The sequence below is a fragment of the Protomyctophum parallelum genome (genome assembly GCF_964188405.1).
Source record: "Protomyctophum parallelum genome assembly, chromosome: 16".
Taxonomy (NCBI): Eukaryota; Metazoa; Chordata; class Actinopteri; order Myctophiformes; family Myctophidae; genus Protomyctophum; species Protomyctophum parallelum.
This window is the reverse complement of record NC_139711.1, coordinates 40,361,966-40,368,804: the sequence shown is the minus strand read 5'-3', so window position 1 is coordinate 40,368,804 and position 6,839 is coordinate 40,361,966.

The window sequence follows — 6,839 nt, the reverse complement described above, 5'->3', positions numbered from 1 at the left end:
CAAAAGCCTCTCTCACAGTACAAATGTCTTAGCTTTTCCTTTTCACGTGACCAAACTATATGCCGCCAGTGACATGACGCAGACGATGCAGATGATGACGCAGAGGATGTTGCTTTAATGGCTGTATACTTAATTACAGTAATCACTGTGGCTAGACGAGCATTCTCTGTGGAAATTCTACAGCAGGGGACCGCCAGAGGCCCTTGAGGGGGTTCCAGGTCTTGGCCTCTTGGGTCAGAGAGGCTAAATCTCATCGATTCGTGTTCCGTGGCTGAAATGCCAAATAAATAATTGATATAATGGTTGAAAAACCACTGATTTAGGAAATGCTGCTACTATAAACTCAACCGCAGCTGAACAAAATAACGTGTCTTTGGATGATGTGGTATTGTATGTAGGCTCAGCGACGCACGCACAGACTGCTGCTGTAGATAACAAATTCTGCATCCGATTGTGTGTGTGTGTGTGTGTGTGTGTCAGCTGTTAGATTGACAGCTGCATGAATTGGACTGAGCACATTGGTGAGAAAGAGACTAAATGGATATATATACACAATAATGCATATATTTGGCACTATAGTTGGCATTCTAAAATTCCCATTTGTGTGTGTGTGTGTGTGTGTGTGTGTGTGTGTGTGTGTGTGTGTGTGTGTGTGTGTGTGTGTGTGTGTGTGTGTGTGTGTGTGTGTGTGTGTGTGTGTGTGTGTGTGTGCATGCACTGTCCCCAAGCTGAATGGAGCAGAGATAGACAGGGCACTTCACTTTTCATTACAGTTACATTACATTTCATTCACAGTTATAAGTACAACTGAATAGATAGACAAATTCAGAAACGGGTCTCATGGTCGCAGCTTACGTATTTCCTTACTAAGCATATGAGGTATAAAGTACAGCAGTACTATGGGAAGTTGCACCTAGTTATACCTCATACTAAGCATATGAGGCATAAAGTACAGCAGTACTATGGGAAGTTGCACCTACTGTAGTTAGCACCTTGCTGGCTGGGCTGGCAAGATGGTCTGAATATCGTCAATTGGTGTGTGAATGTGGGAAGTGAGGACGCTGGCGTCGACTGTTCGCCACTTCACATCCCAATGTATGAATGAATGAACCATTGTAAAGCGCTTTGAGCACTTGGAAAAGGCGCTACAAAAATGCCATTCATTGTTATGTATAAGGATCCATTTGGTTACCAACTCTCCATCATTTAGCTGGGGACAATCTGGAACCCCCTCAAGGACCACTGGCGGTCCCCGGACCACTGGTTGAAAACCACTGTACGTAGTGTCTCGTCTGTCCCGTGCATACCTGCATGCTCACCAATCTTCCTCTGTTTTTTAACCGCATGTCCATTTGTTCTCTATACCATGCATGTCTATATCTGTCTCCCTATACCATCATATATCCGTCTACTGCAAAAGGAAAGAAAGTATTCACTTTACCTGCAGGGCATAACTACTTGGACCCTCCTATAGTCGATCTACAAGCTTGTATATCGACTATATTCGGTGAAGAGGTTTGGTGCACAGGGGAAAAAAAGAGCAGACCAGGTACAAAGCCAAATAAGTTTCCTAAGTACGGAGGGTTAAAGTGGTTAATTAGCCCATTAGTGCATGGTCAGGACAGGGACCACATCCCAAATTACCTTCACGGACCACCAGTGGTCCAACGATCAACAGTTGAAAACACCTGGTCTACAACAACATGACACGTAAGACAGTTTCATATAGGCTATATGCTCAAAGAAAATTAAGGGCCACTTTCTTTCACAGGTGTTACCGATGAAGGCTCTGTTCCATTCTGGACTGATCAACCAGAGTCAGGGTGCTGCTATTGTGCATGTTGGGTCGCTAGAAAGACTTCTACAATATAGATATGGTTTTGCCCACTCAATTCATAATTAACGTATGGTTTTGCCCACTCAATTAATAATTAACGTTCCAATTGTGGAGCTCTGGGTCATGGACTAAGAACCAAAAATAACTGAACTGGGGTCATAGGCCCTCATTTATCAATCGAGTGTCAAATCTGCCACAGATTCGAGTGCAGGTTTCGTAGTACACCCACGTCGCCACGGCATTTATAAAGTGATCGCAAGCCCACTTAACTGGTGTGTTGTTAAACAAATAAAGAACGAACACCTGCATGAATTAAATAAAGTTGTAGGCCTACCCTGTCTGTTTCCCTCTCACCTCGCTTGCCTTGCTGTCATGCACGCACGCACCTACATGACACATTAAATAAAGCTGTCTGTTTCTCCTCTCGCTTCGCTTCCCTTGCTGCCCGCCTCACCCCCCGCACGCACGCACGCACATATCGCTATTTGCAAGCAACTGTCTCTCTCTATCACAGTGGTCCGTCCGTGACCAACTGACCAAGTGACCATGCACGTTCGACAGTCTATTTAGATTGCCTCGCAGTCGTTAGTCACTGCAGTGGCCGGGCTGTCAACTGTCATTATATGAATGTGCAGCCAAAACCGTATATAGCCTCATGTGTGGCTGGTGGTGGGCTGGCTGGGTATATATACCTATATCTCCGATGCAGTTCCCACTTGCGCTGGCAGCCTGGCACGGTACATTTGGCATTCGAGCGATTTATTATATTGCACATATACCGTAACTCCAGAAAGACATCGGCCTGCTGTAGATTAGGCTATACCACGTTGGAATTCTCCGCAGCTGCATTGCACTATGGCTACTTTCCAACGTCATGGAAATATTCCAGCACAGACAGCCCAAATCCTTGCATGTATGCGCTCATGCAAAACACTGTTTAAATGGCTTAAATCAAGCGCGATTCTAATTGTAAAGTTGGAAAGCTGCTACAAATTTCATATGACACAAAGACACATCTTGTAGGTCTATTGCTTTTTTCTTTTCCTTTTTTTACATGTAGCCCATATACATACAGTTTTATATTAACATTTTAGGAGTGAATACATATGTTTCGATGCCTTTGGCAGCCTCTCAGCTGGTCAGACAATGCTGCTCCGCTGTTCTAGGACAGAAAAACAGGTGAGGACAAAGCGTACGACAGCTGCCGAGCAGACGTGGGTTTTGAACGTTGTCACGTTCAATTTCAAGCTTTGCCGGAAATGTTAAATGCCGAAAATGTCGGTAATTTCGGCGTGCGCCCATATTTTGGCGTACGCACGGTTGATAAATGAGGGCCATAGTGTCCTTTACATGGGTTCCAAATGGCCCTGTATGGGTGTATAACTCAGAGAGCGCACAAATGGAACCAAATGGACCCTTACAGGTCTACTTGCATTTGTACACTCTCAGGGTTATGTGGGTCCTTGAACAGAGCCTTAATTAGTGCCATCAGTAACACCTGAGGTATGAAGTTATTCTGTGTGCAATGCTGTGCATGGAGTTTGAGCTTACCGTGTCTGTCTTGGTGATGTGGAAGACGGCCGGCCCAGGATGGATGAGTTCCAAAGGGAAGACTAGCACAGCTGGAGTCTTTATATACCAGCAGCTATACCTGTTATTATCTGTGTGTCCAATAGAGCATTTCATCTTTGTTGATTAACGTAACTTGAACCCATCACTGGAGATCTTACTGTTAATTTATAACATGACCTATAACACTAATTTCAACACACACACACACACACACACACACACACACACACACACACACACACACACACACACACACACACACACACACACACACACACACACACACACACACACACACACACACACACACACACACACACACACTTCAGGGCAGCACTTAATGCATGACATGATGAGAGAAATGTGTTCATGCAGCAGGTTTATAGATAGATAATTAAGTGTTGATAAGTGGTCTGATGCAATTCAACCATTTATCATTTCTTGTTCTCATGTGCAGGAAAATTGTGACACCTACTGGCATGTGTTGAAATCACCATGTCAGGCTTTCACAGTATTATGGTTCTTCTTAGATTTGTAACAGTGACACAGACGCAGAGAGGGCTCAAACAACCCAACCCACCTTCTCAAAAACACCAGAGTAAGGCCAAGATGCATGCACACCGCACAGACTTCTATAGTCTGCTGAGATGTAGGAGGACCCTAGGCAGGACGCAAACCACACTTAGAGGTCCTAGAAACCCCCAAGAACCCAAGGCAGGTGGAGCCTCCTGTTGGCTCTGGCATAGAGAAAGGAACTTTAGCCTGGATGAGAGGGGCAGTGGCCAATCACTGCTGACCCACCAACTGGAGTGTTGTGGGGTCGACTCCACGGGTCGAAGGTTGGGGGTCACCTTTATCTTAAAAAAAAAAAAACAATTTCAGATTTACAATGATTCTACCCTCACTCTTCGCTCTGAATTTGACTTGTTGCCATCAGGCAGGAGGCGTAGGGAAAAATTAGCTAAAAAGAAGTGTTACAAGTGTTACTTTGATGTGGGCATTTTAAATAAGGAAATGTTTAAATAGTTCCACCACCTAATCCCCACAGCCCATGATTACTTCCCTGTTGCTGCGTTATGTGAACGTATTTTAGTATATTAATGCATCTGTGTATTTTATGTAATGTTGTGTTGTAAACTGACTGCCGGTGAGCCAAAGACAGATTTCCATTTCATGTAAATTTAATAGACAATAAAGTTCTTTATCTTCATCTTATATGAACCCTCTCTTCTAGGCCAAGGCTTTATCCATTATAGATGGATCATAATGGCATCTTTGATGTACCGTATTTACAAACTACAGCACAACGTTTCGGCAACTGTAATGGAAAGGTGCATTGTTTTTTTGTTTGTTTTTTCTAAATACAATCTACATCCCGATATGTACTTGGCCTAGTGTTGCTGATTTGATAGGCCTAAATATGACAAAGTTATATTTATAAAGTTAAAGTACAGTTTTGAGGTACTTCTAGATGTATGAACATTACTGTGGAGTCCCTCAAGGGTCGGTTTTGGGTTCCAAACGGTATCCCCCGTCAGGCCGTCACGTTCACTAGATCCCATGAAAAGGTTTGAACACCACTGCCCTGAACAGGTTAATAGTGTTGATAATTACACCAGCTGACGTTGTGCCATTTCAGCATTATTGTCAGCCAACAGAGAACCTGCTGACCCCTACACTGTCCAGACGGGAGAGAACTTTGACACACGTTTATTATTATCGTCCATGGTGTACTGTAAAGTAACTGTAAGTACATGTACTCAAGTAATGTACTACCAGTGGAGTAATGGCGATTTATTTTCCCTGGTGGTACAGCATTTTAATGACATCACGTGCACGCACACGCCTGTGTAGCACCCAGTCAAGACCCGGCCAGCCCACAACAGCTCTGCCAGTCTGGGGGCCAATCCGACATACCGACAGTCCGACATGCAACAGTCCGACAACATTCATGGCCGGTTAAGACTCACCCGTGGCTCCCGACATGAGTGGCAGCTTAAGACTCAACCATGGCTTCCTCATGCGGTTAGGGTTAGGTTAGGGTGAAAAACATATGCACCAGATAGGTTGTGTGTCGGTATGTGGCGTAGTCGGCAGGACTTGGGAGTGCGGGGATCCTTGCTTGAGGGACATGAGGGAGGTCGTGTGCGGTGGACGGTGGTCCGCGGCATGAAGTGTGAAGCGTGAGGACGCGCTCCAAAGACTGGGGGGGGGGTGATTGTAGCACCCAGCCAAGACACGGCCCTATTGGCACGACAGGTTGTGCGTTGGTCTGGTGAGTGGGAGACTGCGGTTCAATCCCCGCTCCTGGGCATCACTACACTCCGATTGGTTTTCTCCAATACCTAGAGGCGAATCAGGACCTATAGGACACCAGAAGAAGGCAATTTGCCAGCTGATCAGACAAAAATCCAAACAGAGTTCCCGAGGGCCGGCCAGGGTTGAGAAACAGTACTGCGGAAAAACGCCTTGACAATTGACAATTTCCCAGCTAAGCATAAAACCTGAGATTGGGAACATATGAATCAGTAACTGATTCAATGCTGTGCACACAGTGGGAGCATGTAAGGACAAAAACAATGACCGTTCTTTCACCTTGGTCACGATCCTGCTGTCATTTCACACATGGGTGTCATCACTGGTATGGACTGGACAAACAAGTGTGTGTCCCCTCGTCGTCCGCCCCCCCCCCCCCCCCCCCCCCCCCCCCCCCCCACACACACACACACACACAGGGAAAAAAGAGCACATAGATGAACAGCATTCCTTTATTGTTAATAGACATTCAGTTTGTACAAAATGTTCACAGTACAATGGAGCTGGAGCCACAGCATGATCATGTCACCTTGTTGATGTGCGATTGTCACAGTTTGTGTGTGTGCATGCGTGCATACAGTAGCTACACATATCGTCGCTGTCGGACAGAAACCTTAAATCTCCATACTTTAAACTTTTTTCGTAAATTAACATCCCTACTTGATCATACTATAGCATCATACAACAGCACCAAAAGTAGCAGATCTACAAGGTCGAAATGTGACGCTAAGCAACTTGTTTTCAGTTTGTAGATCTGCTACTTTTGACATTTTTGAATTTGAATCCTTTTCCGTTTTGGACGTAATGAGGTTTCCACCCGAGCAGACGATATGTCAGTGTTCTGCCAGTGGTGTAAAGTAACTAAGTACATTTACTTAAGTACTGCACTTAAGTACACTTTTGAGGTATTTGTAGTTTACTGGAGTATTTCCAATACTTTTACTTCTACTCCACTACATCTCGTATCCAAATACTGTACTTTTGCTCCACTACATTTAATTGAAAACTTTAGTTCGCCTACTAGTTACTTTGTAGATTGATTATTAATACAAAACACACATTAACCACTTCAGCCCTATATACATTTCAGCCATTTGATAATAGTGAGCTTGTA